The sequence below is a fragment of the Mustela nivalis genome, assembly GCF_964662115.1.
Source record: "Mustela nivalis genome assembly, chromosome: 16".
Taxonomy (NCBI): Eukaryota; Metazoa; Chordata; class Mammalia; order Carnivora; family Mustelidae; genus Mustela; species Mustela nivalis.
Window position 1 is genome coordinate 24,750,233 of NC_139035.1, and position 25,317 is coordinate 24,775,549.

The window sequence follows — 25,317 nt, forward strand, 5'->3', positions numbered from 1 at the left end:
AAAAGCTTTCAGTTTTTCTCCATTGAGAATGATATTTGCGGTGGGTTTTTCATAGATGGCTTTGATGATATTGAGGTATGTGCCCTCTATCCCTACACTTTGAAGAGTTTTGATCAGGAAGGGATGCTGTACTTTGTCAAATGCTTTTTCAGCATCTATTGAGAGTATCATATGGTTCTTGTTCTTTCTTTTATTGATGTGTTGTATCACATTGACTGATTTGCGGATGTTGAACCAACCTTGCAGCCCTGGATTAAATCCCACTTGGTCGTGGTGAATAATCCTTTTAATGTACTGTTGAATCCTATTGGCTAGTATTTTGGTGAGAATTTTCGCATCTGTGTTCATCAAGGATATTGGTCTATAGCTCTCTTTTTTGATGGGATCCTTGTCTGGTTTTGGGATCAAGGTGATGCTGGCCTCATAAAATGAGTTTGGAAGTTTTCCTTCCATTTCTATTTTCTGGAACAGTTTCAGGAGAATAGGAATTAGTTCTTCTTTAAATGTTTGGTAGAATTCCCCCGGGTAGCCATCTGGCCCTGGGCTTTTGTTTGTTTGGAGATTTTTAATGACTGTTTCAATCTCCTTACTGGTTATGGGTCTGTTCAGGCTTTCTCTTTCTTCCTGGTTCAGTTGTGGTAGTTTATATGTTTCCAGGAATGCATCCATTTCTTCCAGATTGTCAAATTTGTTGGCGTAGAGTTGCTCATAGTATGTTCTTATAATAGTTTGTATTTCTTTGGTGTTAGTTGTGATCTCTCCTCTTTCATTCATGATTTTATTTATTTGGGTCCTTTTTCTTTTCTTTTTGATACGTCTGGCCAGGGGTTTATGAATCTTATCAATTCTTTCAAAGAACCAGCCGCTTCTAGTTTCGTCGATTTGTTCTACTGTTTCTTTGGTTACTATTTCATTGATTTCTTCTCTGATCTTTATGACTTCTCTTCTCCTGCTGAGCTTAGGGTTTCTTTATTGTTCTTTCTCCAGCTCCTTTAGGTGTAGGGTTCGGTTGTTTACCTGAGACCTTTCTTGTTTCTTGAGAAAGGCTTGTACTGCTATATATTTTCCTCTCAGGACTGCCTTTGTTGTGTCTCACAGATTCTGAACCGTTGTATTTTCATTATCATTTGTTTCCATGATTTTTTTCAATTCTTCTTTAATTTCCCGGTTGACCCATTCATTCTTTAGAAGGATGCTGTTTAGTCTACATGTATTTGGGTTCTTTACAAACTTCCTCTTGTGGTTGAGTTCTAGCTTCAGAGCATTGTGTCGAAAATATGCAGGGAATGATCCCAATCTTTTGATACCGGTTGAGTCCTGATTTAGGACTGAGGATGTGATCTATTCTGGAGAATGTTCCATGTGCACTAGAGAAGAATGTGTATTCTGTTACTTTTGGATGAAATGTTCTGAATATATCTGTGATGTCCATCTGGTCCAGTGTGCCGTTTTAAGGCCTTTATTTCCTTGTTGATCTTTTGCTTGGATGATCTGTCCATTTCAGTGAGGGGAGTGTTAAAGTCCCCTACTATTATTGTATTATTGTTGATGTGTTTCTTTGATTTTGTTATTAATTGGTTTATATAGTTGGCTGCTCCCACATTGGGGACATAGATATTTAAAATCATTAGATCATCTTGTTGGACAAACCCTTTGAGTCTGATATAGTGTCCTTCCTCATCTCTTATTATAGTCTTTGGCTTAAAATCTAATTGATCTGATATAAGGATTGCCACTCCCGCTTTCTTCTGATATCCATTAGCATGGTAAATTCTTTTCCAGCCCCTCTCTTTAAATCTGGAGGTGTGTTCGAGCTTAAAATGAGTTCCTTGGAGGCAACATATAGATGGGTTTTGTTTTTTTATCCATTCTGATACCCTGTGTCTTTTGATTGGGGCATTTAGCCCTTTAACATTCAGGGTAACTATTGAGAGATATGAATTTAGTGCCATTGTATTGCCTGTAAGCTGACTGTTACTGTATATGGTCTCTGTTCCTTTCTGATCTACTACTTTTAGGCTCTCTCTTTTCTTAGAGGACCCCTTTCAAAAATTCCTGTAGAGCTGGTTTGGTGTTTGCAAATTCTTTCAGTTTTTGTTTGTCCTGGAAGCTTTTCATCTCTCCTTCTATTTTCAATGATAGCCTAGCTGGATATAGTATTCTTGACTGCATGTTTTTCTCGTTTAGTGCTCTGAATATATCATGCCAGCTCTTTCTGTCCTGCCAGGTCTCTGTGGTTAAGTCAGCTGCCAATCTAATATTTTTAGCATTGTAAGTTACAGACTTCTTTTCTCGGGCTGCTTTCAGGATTTTCTCTTTGTCATTGAGACTTGTAAATTTTAGTATTAGGTGACGGGGTGTGGTCCTATTCTTATTGATTTTGAGGGGCGTTCTCTGAACCTCCTGAATTTTGATGCTCTTTCCCTTTGCCATATTGGGGAAATTCTCCCCAATAATTCTCTCCAGTATACCTTCTGCTCCCCTTTCTCTTTCTTCTTCTTCTGGAATCCCAATTATTCTAATGTTGTTACGTCTTATGGTGTCACTTATCTCTCATATTCTCCTTTTGTGGTCCAGTAGCTGTTTTCCCTCTTTTGCTCAGCTTTTTTATTCTCTGTCATTTGGTCTTCTATATCACTAATTCTTTCTTCTGCCTCATTTATCCTAGCAGTGAGAGCCTCCATTTTTTATTGCACCTCATTAATAGCTTTTTTGATTTCAACTTGGTTAGATTTTAATTCTTTTATTTCTCCAGCGAGTTCTTTTATATCTCCTAAGAGGGTTTCTGTAATATCTTCCATGCCTTTTTCAACCCCGGCTAGAACCTTGAGAATTGTCATTCTGAACTCTAGATCTGATATATTACCAATGTCTGAACTCTAGATCTGACATATTACCAATGTCTGTAGCCTTTGGTACTACCTCTTGTTCTTTTTTTTTGTGGTAAATTTTTGTGCCTTGTCATTTTGTCCAGATAAGAGTATATGAAGGAGCAAGTAAAATACTAAAAGGGTGGCAACAACCCCAGAAAAAGATGCTTGAACCCAACCAGAAGAGATCTCAAACCGCGATGGGGAGAAAGGGGATAAAAAGAGGTTCAAAAAGAAAAAGAAAAAAAAATAGAAAAGAATTTAAAAAAGAAAACGAATAAAGAAAAATATAAAAAAGAAAAAATATATTTATTAGATAAACTAGTTTAAAAACGTTAAAAAAGAAAAGGGTAAAAGTTTAAAAAATTTTTGGCAGAAGAAGAGATAAAATATGAAAAAGAAAAAAATTAAATTAACTGGAAGACTAAAAAATCACAGGGAGAAAACCATGAGTTCCGTGCTTTGCTTTCTCCTCCTCTGGAATTCTGCTGCTCTCCTTGGTGTTGAAACTGCACTCCTTGGTAGGTGAACTTGGTCTTTGCTGGATTTCTTGTTGATCTTCCGGGGGAGGCACCTCGTGTAGTGATTCTCAAGTGTCTTTGCCCTAGGTGGAATTGCACTGCCCTTACCAGGGGCTGGGCTGAGTAATCCTCTCGGGTTTGCTTTCAGGAGCTTTTGTTCCCTGAGCACTTTCTGTAGAGTTCCGGAGGACGGGAATGAAAATGGCGGCCTCCTGGTCTCCGGCCTGGAGGAGCCGAGAACCCAGGGCACCACTCCTCAGTGTGCCCTCAGAGAACAGCGCCCAGGAATTCCCGTCTGCCTGACCTCCGGCCGAGCTCAGAGCTCACCGAGCCTGCGATCGGTTCAAGGTAACCCCGAGTTGTGAGATTACCATCGGCTCTGTCTCTGTAGCCGGCTTTCCCACTCCAATACCCGCAAGCTCTGCGACAGTCAGACACCCCCAATCCTTCTGTGACCCTGCGGGACCTGAGGCCACGCTGATTCCGCGTGGGCTTCGCCCCGGTTTATCCTCTGGAGCGATGTCCCTCAGCGGAACAGACTTTTAAAGGTCCTGATTTTGTGCTCCATTGCTCTGCCGCTTGCCGGGATCCAGCCCCTCCCCCCAGGTCTATCTTCCCATCCCTTTGGATTCACTTCTCCACCAGTCCTACCTTTCAGAAAGTGGTCGTTTTTCTGTTTCTAGAATTGCTGTTCTTCCTCTCTTCGATCTGTCGATGGATTTGCAGGTGTTTGCAATCTTTAGATAAGCTATCTAGCTGATCTCCTGCTAGCTGTAGTAGTCTCAGCCTGCTATTTCTCCACCATCTGGACTCCTCCCCTCCATGAAGTTTAAGTTTTGCAAGTAATTTTTTCCCTAGCCTGTGACTTATCTATTTTTTCTTAATTTTTTTTATGGATGGGTAGAAGTTTTTGTTTGTTTGTTTTAAATTTTTATTTATGTATTTATTTTTAACTTTTTCAATTTATTTATTTTCAGAAAAGCAGTATTCATTATTTTTTCACTACACCCAGTGTTCCATGCAACCCTTGCCCTCTATAATACCACAACCCTCCACACTCCCGCCACTTCAAACCCCTCAGATTGTTTTTCAGAGACCATAGTCTCTCATGGTTCACCTCCCCTTACAATTTGCCCCAACTCCCTTCTCCTTCTCTAACACACCTTGTCCTCCATGATATTTGTTATGCTCCACAAATAAGTGAAACCATATGATAATTGAATCTCTCTGCTTGACTTATTTCACTCAGCATAATCTCTTCCAGTACCGTCCATGTTGCTACAAAAGTTAGGTATTCATACTTTCTGATGGAGGCATATACTCCATAGTGTATATGGACCACATCTTCCTTATCCATTCATCCGTTGAAGGGCATCTTGGTTCTTTCCATAGTTTGGCTACCGTGGCCATTGCTGCTATAAACATTGGGGTAGAGATGGCCCTTCTTTTCACGACATCTGTATCTTTGGGGTAAATACCCAGGAGTGCAATGGCAGGGAATCTCTATTTTTAATTTCTTGAGGAATCTCCACACTGTTCTCCAAAGAGGGTGCACCAACTTGCATTCCCAGCAACAGTGTAAGAGGGTTCCCCTTTCTCCACATCCTCTCCAACACATGTTGTTTCCAGTTTTGTTAATTTTGGCCATTCTAACTGGTGTCAGGTGATATCTCAATGTGGTTTTAATTTGAATCTCCCTGAGGGATAATGATGATGAACATTTTTTCATGTGTCTGATAGCCATTTGTATGTCTTGATTGGAGAAGTGTCTGTTCATATCTTCTTCCCATTTTTTGATATGTTTGCCTGTTTCGTGTATTTTGAGTTTAGGAGTTCTTTATAGATCCTGGATATCAACCTTTTGTCTGTACTGTCATTTGCAAATATCTTCTCCCATTCCGTGGGTTGCCTCTTTGTTTTATTGACTGTTTCCTTTGCTGTGCAGAAGCTTTTGATTTTGATGAAGTCCAGAAGTTCATTTTCGCTTTTGTTTCCTTCCCTTTGGAGCCATATCTTGAAAGAAGTTGCTGTGGATGATATCAAAGAGATTACTGCCTATGTTCTCCTCTAGGATTCTTATGGATTCCTGTCTCACATTGAGGTCTTTTATCCATTGTGTGTTTATCTTTGTGTATGGTGTAAGAGGATGGTCGAATTTCATTCTTCTACATATAGCTGCCCAGTTTTCCCAGCACCATTTATTGAAGAGACTGTCTTTTTTCCACTGTATATTTTTCCTGTTTTGTCAAAGATTATTTGCCCATAGAGTTGAGGGTCCATATCTGGGCTTTCTCCTCTGTTCCACTGGTCTATGTGTCTGTTTTTATGCCAGTACCATGCTGTCTTGGTGATCACAGCTTTGTAGTAAAGCTTGAAATCAGGTAGCGTGATGTCCCCAGTTTTATTTTTGTTTTTCAACATTTCCTGAGTGATTCGGGGTCTCTTCTGATTCCATACAAATTTTTGGATTATTTGCTCCAGCTCTTTTAACAATACCAGTGAATTTTGATCGGAATAGCATTATAAGTATAGATTGCTCTATGCAGTATAGACATTTTAACAATGTTTATTCTTCCGATCGAAGAGCATGGAATGGTCTTCCATCTTTTTGTTTTTTCAGGACCTGATGGATTCCCTGGGGAATTCTACCAAGCTTTCAAAGAAGAAATAACACCTATTCTCCTGAAGCTGTTTCAAAAAATTGAAGCAGAAGGAAAACTTCCAGACTCTTTCTATGAAGCCAGCATTACCCTGATCTCCAAACCAGGCAAAGACCCTACCAAAAAGGAGAATTTCAGACCAATATCACTGACGAATATGGATGCTAAGATTCTCAACAAGATCCTAGCAAATGGGACCCAACAGCACATTAAAAAGATTATCCACCATGATCAGGTGGGATTCATCCCTGGGCTACAAGGATGGTTCAACATTCGCAAATAAACCAATGTGATACAACAAATTAATATGAGAAGAAAGATGAACCACATGGTCCTCTCAATTGATGCAGAAAAAGCATTTGACAAAATCCAGCATCCATTCCTGATTAAAACACTTCAAAGTATAGGGATAGAGGGAACATTCCTGAACCTCATCAAATCTATCTATGAAAGACCCACAGCAAATATCATCCTCAATGGGAAAAAACTTGCAGCCTTCCCGTTGAGGTCAGGAACAAGACAAGGATGCCCACTTTCACCACTCTTGTTCAACATAGTATTAGAAGTCCTAGCAACAGCAATCAGACAACAAAGAGAGATAGAAGGTATCCAAATTGGCAATGAAGTAGTCAAACTCTCTCTCTTCACAGATGACATGATTCTTTATATGGAAAACCCAAAATACTCCACCCCCAAACTACTAGAACTCATACAGCAATTCAGCAATGTGGCAGGATACAAAGTCAATGTGCAGAAATCAGTGGCTTTCTTATACACTAACAATGAAAATACAGAAAGGGAAATTAGAGAATCGATTCCATTTACTATAGCACCAAGAACCATACCTGGGAATAAACCTAACCAAAGAGGTAAAGGATCTGTACTCGAGGAACTACAGAACACTCATGAAAGAAATTGAAGAAGACACAAACAATGGAAGACCATTCCATGCTCTTGGATTGGAAGAATAAACATTGTTAAAATGTCTATACTGCCTAGAGCAATCTATAATTTTAATGCCATTCCGATCAAAATTCCACCGGTATTCTTCAAAGAGCTGGAGCAAATAATCCTAAAATTTGTATGGAATCAGAAGCGACCCCGAATCACTAAGGAAATGTTGAAAAACAAAAATAAAACTGGGGCATCACGTTACCTGATTTCAAGCTTTATTACAAAGCTGTGATCACCAAGACAGCATGGTACGGGCCTAAAAACAGTCACATAGACCAGTGGAACAGAGTAGAGAGCCCAGATATGGACCCTCAACTCTATGGTCAATTAATCTTCGACAAAACAGTGGAAAAAAGACAGTCTCTTCAATAAATAGTGCTGAGAAACTGGACAGCTATATGTAGAAGAATGAAACTGGACCATTCTCTTACATGTACACAAAGATAAACTCAAAATGGATGGGTAGCAGTTCTTAATTTTGAGGAAGCCCAGTCTATGATTTCTTTCTTTTATGATAATTTATATCTATATTCAGTCTAAGAAAACTACTTACCTCCAAATTGCAATGATACTAATAGCATAAAAAATAATAATGAGTAATAGTTTTACCTTTACTTTGGGACCAGGAGTAACTGTAAATTAATGTTTGTGTATTAAGTAAAGTACAGGTCAGCGTTCTTTTTTTCCCCCATATATTGTATCTAGTTGTTCATAATTTGTTAAGAAGGTATTCTTTACCCCATTGGATTGCTTTGACATTTTGCTATGAGTATACCTATGAGTATATTTATGATTTTTATTCTGTTCCATTGCATTAACTTCTTTAATGCCATTGCCATGTTTCTTGATTACATTATCTCTATAAGTCTGAAATCATGTGTTGCAAACCATGTAAGTTTATTCCTTTTTAATATTATTTTGGATATCCAAGTCTTGTGCATATTGACTGACATTTTAGAATCAGATGATCAATTTCTACAAATAAGTTAGCTGAGGTTATGATTGAAATTGCATTCAAGCAATTTGTAGAGAATTTTGGAGATCAGAATGTGGATAATTGACAGTTTTACAATATTTAGTCTTATAATCCGTGAACATGTTATATCTTTCTACTTGGTAGCTTTCAGATTTCTCTGGGGTGTTCCTAGTTTTCATTTTACAGCTATTCTTAAATTTATTCTTAATTATTTTATGAATTTCAATGATTTGGGGAAGAGTTGTTTCTCACTAAATTTTGTAATTGCTACTACAATGTAAAATACCATTGATTTTTATATTACCTTAAAATATTGGAATTTTTCTAAATACATTTATTGGTTTTAGTAGATGTTTTGCAAGTTTCTTATAATTTTCTGTGTTAGTCTTGATATCATTTGCAAATAATTTTATTTCTATTTTTATTTTTATGTATTTTATATTCTTTTCTTCACTTATTGCCCTGGCCATCACCTCCAGTAAAATGTTGAGTAGGGATGATGACAATGGACATCTGTGTCTTTTTCTTCTTAACAGTCTTATGGAAAAAATATTTAATCCTTTATCACAAAATATTACAATATGTTCTATTTTTCGTAGATGTCTTTTTCGGATCAGTGAACTTATACTTTATTTCTAGTTTGATGGGAGTTTTTAAAAATTTAATTTAATTTAATTTTTGTGTGTGTGTTCTAAAATTCATTATTTATGTGCCACACCCAGTGCTCCATGCAATATGTGCCCTCCTTAATACCCACTACCAGGCTTATCCCACCCACCACCCTATCCCCTCCAAAATCCTCAGTTTCTCAGAGTTCACAGTATCTCATGCTTTCTCTCCCCTCTGATTTCCCCTGACTCACTTCTCCTCTCCATCTACCCATGTCCTCTGTATTATTCCTTATGCTTCTCAGGGAACTGAAACAATATGATAATTGACTCTCTCTGCTTGACTTATTTTCACTTAGCATAATCTCTTCCCGTTCCATGTTGATACAAAAGTTGGGTATTCATCCTTTCTGATAGAGGCATAATACTCCATAGTATATATGGACCATATTTTCTTTATCCATTCATCTGTTGAAGGGCATCTTGGTTCTTTCCACAGATTGGCAACTGTGGCCATTGCTGCTATGAACATTGGGGTGCAGTTGGCCCTTCTTTTCACTACATCTGTATCTTTGGGGTAAATAGCCAGTAGTGCAATTGCAGGTGGATAGGGTAGCTCTATTTTTAATTTCTTAAGAAATCTCCACATTGTTTTCCAAAGTAGCTGCACCAAGTTGCATTCCCACCAACAGTGTAAGAGGGTCCCCCTTTCTCCACATCCTCTCTAACACTTGCTGTTTACTGTCTTGTTAATTATGTCCATTCTGACTGGTGTAAGAGGGTATCTCAGTGTGGTTTTGATTTGAATTTCCCTGATGGCTAATGATGATGAACATTTTTTCATGTGTCTGTTAGCCATTTATATGTCTTCTTTGGAGAATTATCTGTTGATGTCTTTCGCCCATTTTTTTTTTTTGCCCATTTTTTGACACGATTATCTGTTTTGTGTGTGTTGAGTTTGAGGAGTTCTTTATAGATCTTGGATATCAGCCCTTTGTCTGTACTGTTATTTGCCAATATCTTCTCCCATTCCATGGGTTGCCTCTTTTTTTTTTTAATCTTTTTTTTTAAAGATTTTATTTATTTATTTGACAGAGAGAGATCACAGGTAGGCAGAGAGACAGGCAGAGAGAGAGAGAGAGAGAGAGGGAAGCAGGCTCCCTGCCGAGCAGAGAGCCCGATGTGGGACTCGATCCCAGGACCCTGAGATCATGACCTGAGCCGAAGGCAGCGGCTTAACCCACTGAGCCACCCAGGTGCCCCTTTTAAAAATCTTTTTTTTTTTTTTTTAAGATTTTATCATGGGTTGCCTCTTTGTTTTTTTTGACTGTTTCCTTTGCTGTGCAGAAACTTTTGATCTTGATGAATTCCCAAGAGTTCATTTTCACTTTTGTTTCCTTTGCCTTTGGGGATATGTCTTGAAAGAAGTTGCTGTGGCCAATGTCAAAGAGGTTACTGCCTATGTTCTCCTCTAGGATTTTGATACATTCCTGTCTCACATTGAGGTCTTTTATCCATTTTGAGTTTATTTTTGTGTGTGGTATAAGAGAATGGTCGAGTTTCATTCTTCTACACATAGCTGTCCACTTTTCCCAGCACTGTTTATTGAAGAGACTTTTTCCCACTGTATATATTTTCCTGCTTTGTCGAATATTATTTGGCCATAAAGTTGAGGGTCCATATCTGGGCTCTCTCCTCTGTTCCACTGGTCTATGTGTTTGCTTTTGTGGCAGCACCATGCTGTCTTGGTGATCACAGCTTTGTATTAAAGCTTGGAATCAGGCAACATGATGCCCCCAACTTTTTCTTTTTCAACATTTCCTTAGCAGTTCGGGGTCTCTTCCATTCCATACAAATTTTAGGATTGTTTGTTCCAGCTCTTTGAAAAATATCAATGGAATTTAGACTGGGAGACATTGAAAGTATATTTCGCTCTAGGCAGTGTAGAGAGTTTAACAATGTTTATTTTTCTGATCCATGAGCATGGAATGCTCTTCCATCTTTTTGTGTCTTCCTCAATTTCTTTCATGAATGTTCTGTAGTTCCTTGAGTACAGATCCTTTACCTCTTTGGTTGGGTTTATTCCCAGGTATCTTATGGTTCTTGGTGCTATAGTAAATGGAATTGATTCTCTATATTTCCCTTCCTATATTTTCATTGTTGGTGTATAAGAAAGCAGCTGATTTCTGTCCATTGATTTTGTATCCTGTCACATTACTGAATTGCTGTAAGAGTTCTACTAGCTTGGGGGTGGAGTCTTTTGGCTTTTCCATATAAAGTATCATGTCATCTGCAAGAGAGAGGGTTTGACTTCTTCTTTGCCAGTTTGAATACCTTTTATTTCTTCTTGCTGTCTGATTTCTGATGCTAGGACTCCTAGTACTATGTTGAACAACAGTGGCAAGAGTGGGCATCCTTGTCGTGTTCCTAATCTCAAAGACTGTAAGCTTTTCCCCATTGAGGATGATATTCGCTGTGGGTTTTTCATAGATAGATTTTATGAAGTTGAGGAATATTCCATCTATCCCTATACTTTGAAGGGTTTTAAACAGGAACGGATGCTGTGTCTTGTAAAATGCTTTTTCTGCATCAATTCGGAGAACCATGTGGTTCTTCTCTCTTCTCGTACTGATTTGTTCTAACACTGATTGATTTGTGAATGTTGAGCCACCCTTGCATCCATTAATAAATTCCCACCTGGTCATGGTGGATAATCTTTTTTTTTTTTTTAATTTTTTATTTTTTATAAACATATATTTTTATCCCCAGGAGTACAGGTCTGTGAATCACCAGGTTTACACACTTCACAGCACTCACCAAAGCACATACCCTCCCCAATGTCCATAATCAACCCCCCTCTCCCAAACCCCCTCCCCCCAGCAACCCACAGTTTGTTTTGTGAGAGTAAGAGTCACTTATGGTTTGTCTCCCTCCCAATCCCATCTTGTTTCATTTATTCTTCTTCTACCCACTTAAGCCTCCATGTTGCATCACCACTTCTTCATATCAGGGAGATCATATGATAGTTGTCTTTCTCTGCTTGACTTATTTCGCTAAGCATGATACGCTCTAGTTCCATCCTTGTTGTTGCAAATGGCAAGATTTCATTTCTTTTGATGGCTGCATAGTATTCCATTGTGTATATATACCACATCTTCTTGATCCATTCATCTGTTGATGGACATCTAAGTTCTTTCCATAGTTTGGCTATTGTGGACATAGCTGCTATAAACATTCGGGTGCACGTGCCCCTTTGGATCACTACATTTGTATCTTTAGGGTAAATACCCAATAGTGCAATTGCTGGGTCATAGGGCAGTTCTATTTTCAACATTTTGAGGAACCTCCATGCTGTTTTCCAGAGTGGCTGCACCAGCTTGCATTCCCACCAACAGTGTAGGAGGGTTCCCCTTTCTCCGCATCCTCGCCAGCATCTGTCATTTCCTGACTTGTTGATTTTAGCCATTCTGACTGGTGTGAGGTGATATCTCATTGTGGTTTTGATTTGTATTTCCTGATGCCGAGTGATATGGAGCACTTTTTCATGTGTCTGTTGGCCATCTGGATGTCTTCTTTGCAGAAATGTCTGTTCATGTCCTCTGCCCATTTCTTGATTGGATTATTTGTTCTTTGGGTGTTGAGTTTGCTAAGTTCTTTATAGATTCTGGACACTAGTCCTTTATCTGATATGTCGTTTGCAAATATCTTCTCCCATTCTGTCAGTTGTCTTTTGATTTTGTTAACTGTTTCCTTTGCTGTGCAAAAGCTTTTGATCTTGATGAAATCCCAATAGTTCATTTTTTCCCTTGCTTCCCTTGCCTTTTGCGTTGTTCTTAGGAAGATGTTGCTGCGGCAGAGGTCGAAGAGGTTGCTGCCTGTGTTCTCCTCAAGGATTTTGATGGATTCCTTTCGCACATTGAGGTCCTTCATCCATTTTGAGTCTATTTTTGTGTGTGGTGTAAGGAAATGGTCCAATTTCATTTTTCTGCATGTGGCTGTCCAATTTTCCCAGCACCATTTATTGAAGAGGCTGTCTTTTTTCCATTGGACATTCTTTCCTGCTTTGTCGAAGATGAGTTGACCATAGATTTGAGGGTCTATTTCTGGGCTCTCTATTCTGTTCCATTGATCTATATGTCTGTTTTTGTGCCAGTACCATGCTGTCTTGATGATGACAGCTTTGTAATAGAGCTTGAAGTCCGGAATTGTGATGCCACCAACGTTGGCTTTCTTTTTCAATATCCCTTTGGCTATTTGAGGTCTTTTCTGGTTCCATATAAATTTTAGCATTATTTTTTCCATTTCTTTGAAAAAGATGGATGGTACTTTGATAGGAATTGCATTAAATGTGTAGATTGCTTTAGGTAGCATAGACATTTTCACAATATTTATTCTTCCAATCCAGGAGCATGGAACATTTTTCCATTTCTTTGTGTCTTCCTCAATTTCTTTCATGAGTACTTTATAGAGCAGAAATCAATGAAATAGAAACCAAAAAAACAATAGAACAAATCAACGAAACTAGGAGCTGGTTCTTTGAAAGAATTAATAAAATTGATAAACCCCTGGCCCGACTTATCAAAAAGAAAAGAGAAAGGACCCAAATAAATAAAATCATGAATGAAAGAGGAGAGATCACAACTAACACCAAAGAAATACAAACTATTATAAGAACATACTATGAGCAACTCTACGGCAATAAATTTGACAATCTGGAAGAAATGGATGCATTCCTAGAAACATATAAACTACCACAACTGAACCAGGAAGAAATAGAAAGCCTGAACAGACCCATAACCAGTAAGGAGATTGAAACAGTCATTAAAAATCTCCAAACAAACAAAAGCCCAGGGCCAGACGGCTTCCCGGGGGAATTCTACCAAACATTTAAAGAAGAACTAATTCCTATTCTCCTGAAACTGTTCTAAAAAATAGAAATGGAAGGAAAACTTCCAAACTCATTTTATGAGGCCAGCATCACCTTGATCCCAAAACCAGACAAGGATCCCACCAAAAAAGAGAGCTATAGACCGATATCCTTGATGAACACAGATGCGAAAATACTCAACAAAATACTAGCCAATAGGATTCAACAGTACATTAAAAAGATTATTCACCACGACCAAGTGGGATTTATTCCAGGGCTGCAAGGTTGGTTCAACATCCGCAAATCAGTCAATGTGATACAACACATCAATAAAAGAAAGAACAAGAACCATATGATACTCTCAATAGATGCTGAAAAAGCATTTGACAAAGTACAGCATCCCTTCCTGATCAAAACTCTTCAAAGTGTAGGGACAGAGGGCACATACCTCAATATCATCAAAGCCATCTATGAAAAACCCACCGCAAATATCATTCTCAATGGAGAAAAACTGAAAGCTTTTCCACTAAGGTCAGGAACACGGCAGGGATGTCCATTATCACCACTGCTATTCAACTTAGTACTAGAGGTCCTAGCCTCAGCAATCAGACAACAAAAGGAAATTAAAGGCATCCAAATCGGCAAAGAAGAAGTCAAATTATCACTCTTCGCAGATGATATGATACTATATGTGGAAAACCCAAAAGACTCCACTCCAAAACTGCTAGAACTTATACAGGAATTCAGTAAAGTGTCAGGATATAAAATCAATGCACAGAAATCAGTTGCATTTCTCTACACCAACAGCAAGACAGAAGAAAGAGATATTAAGGAGTCAATCCCATTTACAATTGCATCCAAAACCATAAGATACCTAGGAATAAACCTAACCAAAGAGACACAGAATCTATACTCAGAAAACTATAAAGTACTCATGAAAGAAATTGAGGTGGATAATCTTTTTAATGCACTGTTGGATCCTATTAGCTAGGATCTTGTTGAGAATCTTGACATCCATATTCATCCGGGATATTGGTATGAAATTCTCCTTTTTGGTGGGGTCTTTGCCTGGTTTGGTGGTCAGGGTAATGCTAGCTTCATAAAAAGAGTCTAGAAGTGTTCCTCCTGTTTCTACTTTTTGAAACAGCTTTGGGAGAATAGTTTTTATTTCTTCTTTGAATATTTGATAGAATTCTCTAGGGAATCCATCACGTCCTGGTCTCTCATTTTGTGGGAGGTTTTTGATTACTGCTTCAATCTAGTTACTAGATATTGGTCTATTCAGCTTGTCCATTTCTTCCTGATTCAGTTTTGGATGTTTATAGGTTTCTAGGGATGCATCCATTTCATCTAGGTTGCTTAACTTATTGGCATATAACTATTGATAATAATTTCTGATGATTGTTTCTATTTCCTTGGTGTTAGTCATGATCTCTCCCTTTTCATTCATAATTTTGGTAACTTGGGTCCTCTCTCTTTTCTTTTGGATTATTTTGGCCAGTGGTTTATCAATCTTACTGATTCTTTCAAAAACTCAGCTTCTGGTTTCGTTGATGTGTTCAACTGTATCTCTAGTTTCTCTCATTGATCTCTGCTCTAATCTTGATTATTTCCCTTCTTGTGTGTGGAGTTGGCTTAATTTGTTGTTGATTCTTCAGTTCTGTAAGGTGTAAGTAGAATTGGTTTGTTCTGGATTTTTCAGTTTTTTTGAGCAAGGCTTGGATGGCTATGTATTTCCCTCTTAGGACTGCCTTTGCTATATCCCATAGGTTTTGTACTGATGTGTCTTCATTCTCATTGGTTTCCATGAATTGTTTTAAGTTCTTCTTTGATTTTCTGGTTGATCCAAGCATTCTTAATCAGGGTGGTCTTTAGTTTACAAGTGTTTGTATTCCTTCCATACTTTTTCTTGTGGTTGAATTCCAGTTTCAAAGCATTGTGATCTGAGAATATGCAAGGAATAATCTTCATCTTTTGGTATTGGTTGAGCCCTGATTTGTGACCAAGTATGTGGTCTGTTTTGGAGAAAGTTCCATGTGCACTCTAGAAGAATGAATATTCTGTTGTTTTAGGGTGGAATATTCTGTATATATCTATGAGGTCCATCTGGCCCAATGTGTCATTCAGTGCTTTTGTTTCTTTATTGATTTTCTGCTTGGATGATCTATTACTGAGAGTGGTGTGTGAAGATCCCCTACAAGTAATGTATTCATATCAGTATGATTCTTATCTTGATTAACAGTTGTCTTATGTAGTTAGCTGCTCAAGTACTTTGGGCATAAATATTTACAATTGTTAGATATTCTTGGTGGATAGACCATTTAAGAACGATGTAGTGTCCTTCTTTATCTCTGACTCTAGTGTTTAGTTTAAAATCTAATTATCTGATATGAAAATCATCACCCCAGCTTACTTTTGAGGCCCATTGGCTTCTCCATCTTCACTTCTCCATCCCTTCACTTTCAGTCTGGATGTATCTTTAGGTTCCAAATGGGTCTCTTGGAGACAGCATATGGACGGGTCGTGTAGTTTTATCCAATCTGCAGCCCTTTGTCATTTAGGTTTTTTTTTTAATCATGAATAGACATTAAAAGTTTTCAATCTGTTTTCCTGTGTCATGATTATATATAAGTGGATTCAACTCATTTAGCATTTTTAGTTTACATTTTGCAATTTGCTTTACATTTTAGTCAGTAGTTCTTGTTCTCTTTGTCTCTCTTTTTGTAATGCCTATTTCAGGTTCTGGTATAGCATTATTCTTGACACACAAAATCAGTTGGAAAGTGTTCTTTTTGTTTTCTTAAAGAGATTGATTACATTTGGTTTTATTTCTTCATATATGTCTGATGGAATTCACCAATAAAACCACCTGAGCCTGCTGTTTTCTGTGTGGAAAAGGTTTTTTAAAATAATAAATTTATTTTCTTTAGCAGGTGTATGAATTTTCCAGTTTTGTTTTATCTTATATCAGTTTACTAATATGTATTTTTAAAAGAATGTGTCCATTTTATTTAATCTGTAGAATTTGTTAGCATAAAATATATAATAGTCCCCTATTAATCCTTTTTTAATATGTGTACAGTCTTTAGGGAAAATCTACTTTTTGTTTCTGATATTGGGACTTTGTTTTATGGACTTTTTGTTTTAATGAATATATCCAGGTTTTTATCAACTTTATTTTTTCCTTTTAAAAAAATTTTCTGTTCTCATTTTTATTATTTCCTTTTTTGTAAGCAAGCTTCCTTGACTTTCCTATTACAAATGTTTAAAAGATACACCTCAATTTTTTTTTTAAGAATTAAATGAGAAAAAACTTTTGGCACATAATACTAAATTAGTGATATTCATTATAATAATTATAGAGACTTCCCTGATACTTCATGTGAGATTTCTCTAAATTTCTGGTTAACAATGATTGATATTAAGGATTTTTTTTTCTGTATGTAGACAGGAGAAATTTCTTTAAAAATTTTATTTGAGTATAGTTGAAAGACAGTTTACATTAGTCTCAGTTGTATAACATATTGATTCACTATCTCTATGTTATGCTATGCTTACCACAAGTATAGCTACCATCTGTCACCATACAATGCTATTACAGTATTGTTGATTATATTCCTTATGCTTTGCCTTTTATTCCTATAATTTACTTATTCATTCCATAATTGGTATCCTATATCTCCCACTTACCTTCATCCATTTTGCCCATCCTCCAAGCCCTCTTTCTTCTGGTAACCATTAGTTTGCTCTCTGTATTTATAAATCTGGTTCTGCTTTTTGTTTGTTCGGTTATTCCTTTGTGTTTTTTTTCAGATTCCACATGAGTGAAATCATATCATATTTTTCTCTATCAGTCTGACTTATTTCCATCTAGATCCATCCATGTTGCCCCAAATGGCAAGATCTTATCCATTTTAATGGCTGTGTAATATTCCAGGGTGTGGATATGTGTGTGTGTGTGTGTGTGTGTGTGTGTGTGTGTGTGTGTGTGTACACCACATCTTCATTACCCATTAGTCTATCAGTGGGCACATAGGTTGCTTCCGTACCTTGGCTATTGCAAATAATGATACAGTAAACATATGGTGCATGTATCCTTTTTAATTAATGTTTTCATTTTCTCTGGGTAAATACCCAGTAGTGGAACTGTTGGAATATTTCTATTTTTATTCTTTTGAGGAACCTCCATACTGTTTTCCACAGCAGTTGTACCTCTGTTTTTCTACCAACAGTTCATGAGAGTTCCCTTTTCTTCACCCCCTTGCCAGTGCTTAGTTCTTGTCTTTTTTATTTTGGCCATTCTGATAGGTGTAAAGTGATATATCATTGTGGTTTTGATTGGCATTTACATGATGATTAGTGATGTTGAACATCTTTTCATGTGTCTGTTGACCATCTATATGTTTTTGGGAAAATGTCTATTCAAGTTTTTGCCCATTTTAAAAATCAGATTTTTTAAAAATGTTGAATTGTGTAAGTTCTTTATATATTTTGGATATAGCCCCTTATCACATAAGTCATTTGTAAATATTTCCGCCATTTAGTGGGTCGCCTTTTAGTTTTGTGGATAGTTTCCCTGTATAAATTTCCCAAGTAAAATCAAAAGGTTTTATTATGATGCAGTTTCAATAGTTTGTTTTTTCATTTTTCTTTTTTTTTAATTTTTTATTTTTTATAAACATATATTTTTATCCCCAGGAGTACAGGTCTGTGAATCACCAGGTTTACACACTTCACAGCACTCACCAAAGCACATACCCTCCCCAATGTCCATAATCCCACCCCCTTCTCCCAAAACCCCTCGCCCCAACAACCCTCAGTTTGTTTTGTGAGATTAAGAGTCACTTATGGTTAGTCTCCCTCCCAATCCCATCTTGTTTCATTTATTCTTCTCCTACCCACTTAAGCCCCCATGTTGCATCACCACTTCCTCATATCAGGGAGATCATATGATAGTTGTCTTTCTCTGGTTGACTTATTTCGCTAAGCATGATACACTCTAGTTCCATCCATGTTGTCGCAAATGGCAAGATTTCATTTCTTTTGATGGCTGCATAGTATTCCATTGTGTATATATACCACATCTTCTTGATCATTCATCTGTTGATGGACATCTAGGTTCTTTCCATAGTTTGGCTATTGTGGACATTGCTGCTATAAACATTGGGGTGTACGTGACCTTTCGGATCACTACATTTGTATCTTTAGGGTAAATACCCAGTAGTGCAATTGCTGGGTCATAGGGCAGTTCTGTTTTCAACATTTTGAGGAACCTCCATGCTGTTTTCCAGAGTGGCTGCACCAGCTTGCATTCCCACCAACAGTGTAGGAGAGTTACCCTTTCTCCGCATCCTCGCCAGCATCTGTCATTTCCTGACTTGTTGATTTTAGCCATTCTGACTGGTGTGAGGTGATATCTCATTGTGATTTTGATTTGTATTTCCCTGATGCCGAGTGATATGGAGCACTTTTTCATGTGTCCGTTGGCCATCTGGATGTCTTCTTTGCAGAAATGTCTGTTCATGTCCTCTGCCCATTTCTTGATTGGATTATTTCTTCTTTGGGTGTTGAGTTTGCTAAGTTCTTTATAGATTCTGGACACTAGTCCTTTATCTGATATGTCGTTTGCGAATATCTTCTCCCATTCTGTCAGTTGTCTTTTGATTTTGTTAACTGTTTCCTATGCTGTGCAAAAGCTTTTGATCTTGATGAAATCCCAATAGTTCATTTCTGCCCTTGCTTCCCTTGCCTTTGGCGTTGTTCGTAGGAAGATGTTGCTGCGGCTGAGGTCGAAGACGTTGCTGGCTGTGTTCTCCTCAAGGATTTTGATGGATTCCTTTCACACATTGAGGTCCTTCATCCATTTTGAGTCTATTTTTGTGTGTGGTGTAAGGAAATGGTCCAATTTCATTTTTCTGCATGTGGCTGTCCAATTTTCCCAACACCATTTATTGAAGAGGCTGTCTTTTTTCCATTGGACATTCTTTCCTGCTTTGTCGAAGATTAGTTGACCATAGATTTGAGGGTCTATTTCTGGGCTCTCTATTCTGTTCCATTGATCCATGTGTCTGTTTTTGTGCCAGTACCATGCTGTCTTGATGATGACAGCTTTGTAATAGAGCTTGAAGTCCGGAATTGTGATGCCACCAACGTTGGCTTTCTTTTTCAATATTCCTTTGTCTATTCGAGGTCTTTTCTGGGTCCATATAAATTTTAGAATTATTTGTTCCATTTCTTTGAAATAGATGGATGGTACTTTGATAGGAATTGCATTAAATGTGTAGATTGCTTTAGGTAGCATAGATATTTTCACAGTATTTATTCTTCCAATCCAGGAGCATGGAACATTTTTCCATTTCTTTGTGTCTTCCTCAATTTCTTTCATGAGTACTTTATAGTTTTCTGAGTATAGATTCTTAGCCTCTTTCGTTAGGTTTATTCCTAGGTATCTTATGGTTTTGGGTGCAATTGTAAATGGGATTGACTCCTTAATTTCTCTTTCTTCTGTCTTGCTGTTGGTGTAGAGAAATGCAACTGATTTCTGTGCATTGATTTTATATCCTGACCCTTTACTGAATTCCTGTACAAGTTCTAGCAGTTTTGGAGTGGAGTCTTTTGGGGTTTTCCACATATAGTATCATATCATCTGCAAAGAGTGATAATTTGACTTCTTCCCTGCCAATTTGGATGCCTTTAATTTCCTTTTGTTGTCTGATTGCTGAGGCTAGGACCTCTAGTACTAAGTTGAATAGCAGTGGTGATAATGGACAACCCTGCCATGTTCCTGACCTTAGCAGAAAAGCTTTCAGTTTTTCTCCATTGAGAATGATATTTGCGGTGGGTTTTTCATAGATGGCTTTGATGATATTGAGGTATGTGCCCTCTGTCCCTACACTTTGAAGAGTTTTGATCAGGAAGGGATGCTGTACTTTGTCAAATGCTTTTTCAGCATCTATTGAGAGTATCATATGGTTCTTGTTCTTTCTTTTATTGACGTGTTGTATCACATTGACTGATTTGCGGATGTTGAACCAACCTTGCAGCCCTGGAATAAATCCCACTTAGTCGTGGTGAATAATCCTTTTAATGTACTGTTGAATCCTATTGGCTAGTATTTTGGTAAGTATTTTCGCATCTGTGTTCATCGAGGATATTGGTCTATAGCTCTCTTTTTTGATTGGATCCTTGTCTGGTTTTGGGATCAAGGTGATGCTGGCCTCATAAAATGAGTTTGGAAGTTTTCCTTCCATTTCTATTTCCTGGAACAGTTTCAGGAGAATAGGAATTAGTTCTTCTTTAAATGTTTGGTAGAATTCCCCCAGGAAGCCGTCTGGCCCTGGGCTTTTGTTTGTTTGGAAACTTTTAATGACTGTTTCAATCTCCTTACTGGTTATGGGTCTGTTCAGGCGTTCTACTTCTTCCTGGTTCAGTTGTGGTAGTTTATGTTTCTAGGAATGCATCCATTTCTTCCAGAGTGTCAAATTTGTTGGGGTACAGTTGCTCATAGTATGTTCTTATAATAGTTTGTATTTCTTTGGTGTTAGTTGTGATCTCTCGTCTTTCATTCATGATTTTATTTATTTGGGTCCTTTCTCTTTCTTTTTGATACGTCTGGCCAGGGGTTTATCAATTTTATTAATTCTTTCAAATAACCAGCTCCTAGTTTCGTTGATTTGCTCTATTGTCTTTTTGGTTTCTATTTCATTGATTTCTGCTCTGATCTTTATGATTTCTCTTCTCCTGCTCGCTTAGGGTTTCTTTCTTGTTCTTTCTCCAGCTCCTTTAGGTGTAGGGTTATGTTGTGTATTTGAGACCTTTCTTGTTTCTTGAGAAAGGCTTGTACCGCTATATATTTTCCTCTCAGCACTGCCTTTGTTGTGTCCCACAGATTTTGAACCGTTGTATTTTCATTGTCATTTGTTTCCATGATTTTTTTCAATTCTTCTTTAATTTCCCGGTTGACCCATTCATTCTTTAGAAGGATGCTGTTTAGTCTACATGTATTTGGGTTCTTTTCAAACTTCCTTTTGTGGTTTAGTTCTAGATTTAGAGCATTGTGGTCTGAAAATATGCAGGGAATGATCCCAATCTTTTGATACCGTTTGAGTCCTGATTTAGGACCGAGGATGTGATCTATTCTGGAGAATCTCCCATGTGCACTAGAGAAGAATGTGTATTCTGTTGCTTTGGAATGAAATGTTCTGAATATATCTGTGATGTCCATTTGGTCCAGTGTGTCATTTAAGGCCTTTATTTCCTTGCTGATCTTTTGCCTGGATGATCTGTCCATTTCAGTGAGGGGAGTGTTAAAGTCCCCTACTATTATTGTATTATTGTTGATGTGTTTCTTTGATTTTGTTATTAATTGGTTTATATAGTTGGCTGCTGCCACGTTGGGGGCACAGATATTTAAAATTGTTAGATCTTCTTGCTGGACAGACCCTTTGAGTATGATATAGTGTCCTTCCTCATCTCTTATTATAGTCTTTGGCTTAAAATCTAATTGATCTGATATAAGGATTGCCACTCCTGTTTTCTTCTGATGTCCATTAGCATGGTAAATTGTTTTCCACCCCCTCACTTTAAATCTGGAGGTGTCTTCGGGCTTAAAATGAGTTTCTTGGAGGCAACATATAGATGGGTTTTGTTTTTTTATCCATTCTGATACCCTGTGTCTTTTGATTGGGGCATTTAGCCCTTTAACATTCAGGGTAACTATTGAGAGATATGAATTTAGTGCCATTGTATTGCCTGTAAGCTGACTGTTACTGTATATGGTCTCTGTTCCTTTCTGATCTACCACTTGTAGGCTCTCTCTTTGCTTAGAGGACCCCTTTCAAGATTTCCTGTAGAGCTGGTTTGGTGTTTGCAAATTCTTTCAGTTTTTGTTTGTCCTGGATGCTTTTAATCTCTCCTTCTATTTTCAATGATAGCCTAGCTGGATATAGTATTCTTGGCTGCATGTTTTTCTCGTTTAGTGCTCTGAATATATCATGCCAGCTCTTTCTGTCCTGCCAGGTCTCTGTGGATAAGTCAGCTGCCAATCTAATATTTTTACCATTGTATGTTACAGACTTCTTTTCTCGGGCTGCTTTCAGGATTTTCTCTTTGTCATTGAGACAAAGGTGACGGGGTGTGGGCCTATTCTTATTGATTTTGAGGGGTGTTCTCTGAACCTTCTGAATTTTGATGCTCATTCCCTTTGCCATATTGGGGAGATTCTCCCCAATAATTCTCTCCAGTATACCTTCTGCTCCCCTCTCTCTTTTTCTTCTACTGGAATCCCAATTATTCTAATGTTGTTTCGTCTTATGGTGTCACTTATCTCTCGAATTCTCCCCTCGTGGTCCATTAGCTGTTTTCCCTCTTTTGCTCAGCTTCTTTATTCTCTGTCATTTGGTCTTCTATTTCACTAATTCTTTCTTCTGCCTCATTTATCCTAGCAGTGAGGACCTCCATTTTTTTTTTGCACCTCATTAATAGCTTTTTTGATTTCAACTTGGTTAGATTTTAGTTCTTTTATTTCTCCAGAAAGGGCTTTTATATCTCTCGAGAGGGTTTCTCTAATTTCTTCTATGCCTTTTTCGTGCCCGGCTAGAACCTTGAGAATTGTCATTCTGAACTCTAGATCTGACATATTACCAATGTCTGTATTGATTAGGTCCCTAGCCTTCGGTACTGCCTCTTGTTCTTTTTTTTGTGTTGAATTTTTCTGTCTTGTCATTTTGTCCAGATAAGAGTATATGAAGGAGCAAGTAAAATACTAAAAGTGTGGCAACAACCCCAGGACAATATGCTTTAACCAAATTAGAAGAGATCCCTAATCGTGAGGTGGGACAAAGGGGATAAAAGCAGGTTCAAATAGGAAGAAAGAAAAAAAAAGAAAAGAAAAGAATTTAAAAAAAGAAAACAAAGAAGAAAAATATAAAAAAGAAAAAAATATATATATTGGATAAAGTAGTTAAAAAACGTTAAAAAAGAAAAAGGTAAAAGTTAAAAAAAATTACCAGAATGTGAGAAAAAAAACAAAAAATGAAAAAGAAAAAAATTAAATTACCTGCAAGACTAAAAAAAATCACAGGGAAAAAGCCACGAGTTCCGTGCTTTGCTTTCTCCTCCTCTGTAATTCTGCTGCTCTCCTTGGTATTGAAACCACACTCCTTGGTAGGTGAACTTGGTCTTGGCTGGATTTCTTGTTGATCTTCTGGGGGAGGGGCCTGGTGTAGTGATTCTCAAGTATCTTTGCTCCAGGCGGAATTGCCCCGCCCTTACCAGGGGCCGGGGTGAGTAATCTGCTCGGGTTTGCTTTTAGGAGCTTTTGTTCCCTGAGTGCTTTCTGTAGAGTTCCAGAGGACGGGAATACAAATGGCGGCCTCCTGGTCTCCGGCCCGGAGGAGCCGAGAGCCCAGGGCCCCACTCTTCAGTGCCCCCTCAGAGAACAGCGCCCAGAAACTCCCGTATGCCTGACCTCCGGCCGCGCTCCAAACTCACCGAGCCTGCGACCGTTTCAAGATTACATCGAGCTGTGAGCTTACTGTCGGTTCTGTCTCTGTAGCCGGCTTTCCCACTCCAATACCCGCAAGCTCTGTGACACTCAGACACCCCCAATCTTTCTGTGACCCTTCGGGACTTGAGGCCACGCTGACCCCGCTTGGGCTTCACCCTGGTTTAGCCTCGGGATCGATGTCCCTCAGCGGAACAGACTTTTAAAAGTCCTGATTTTGTGCGCGGTTGCTCTGCCGCATGCTGGGAGCCGGCCCCTCCCCCCGGGGTCTATCTTCCCGTCGCTTTGGATTCACTTCTCTGCCGGTCCTACCTTTCAGAAATTGGTTGTTTTTATGTTTCCAGAATTGCTGTTCTTCTTCTCTTCGATCTGTGGATGGATTTTCAGTTGTTTGCAATCTTTAGATAAGCTATCTAGCTGATCTCTGGCTAGCTGAAGTAGTCTCAGCCTGCTACTTCTCCGCCATCTTGACTCCTCCCAGGTTGTTTTTTCTTTTTCTTTTTCTTTCTCCTTCTTTCTTGCCTGAAGAACTCTATGTGGAAAAATGTTGCTATGGTAATGTCAGAAAAATTACTGCCTGTGTTCTTTTCTAGGATTCCTTTGTTTTCAGGTCTCACAATAGGTCTTTAATACATTTTGAGTTCATTTTCATGTATGATGTAAGAAAGTGGTTCAGCTTAATTTTTTTTGCATGTAGCTGTCCAGTTTTCCCAGCATTATTTATAGAAGAAACTCTCTTTCCCATTATATATTCTTGTCTTCTTTGTCATTGATTAATTGACCGTAGAAGTGTGGGGGTTTTTTTCCTGGTCTTTCTACTCTGTTCCATTGATCTGTGTGTCTGTTTTTGTATCAGTACCATACTGTTTTGGTAACTACATATTTGTAGTATATCTTGAAATCTGGAATTGTAATACCTAAAACTTTGTTTTCTTTCTCGATTGCTGTGACTATTTAGACTCTTTCATGGTTCCTTAATAATTTTACTATTATTTGTTCTAGTTCTGTAAAAAATGTTTTTGGTGTTTTGACAAGGATTGTGTTGAATCTGTGGATTGCTTTAGGTGAACATTTTAATGATATTATTTTTTCCAATCAATGATTATGGAATATCTTTCCATTTGTTTGTGTTGTCTCCAATTTCTTTCATCAGTGTTTTATATTTTTCAGAGTATGGGTCTTTCACTTCCTTGGTTAAGTTTATTTCTAAGTATTTTATCCTTTTTGATACAATTATAAATGGGATTGTTTTCTTAATTTTTATTAATTTATAGAAATGCTTCTGATTTCTGGATATTAATTTTTATCTTATAACCACTGAATTCATGTATTACTTCTAGCGTTTTTTGGTAGAGTC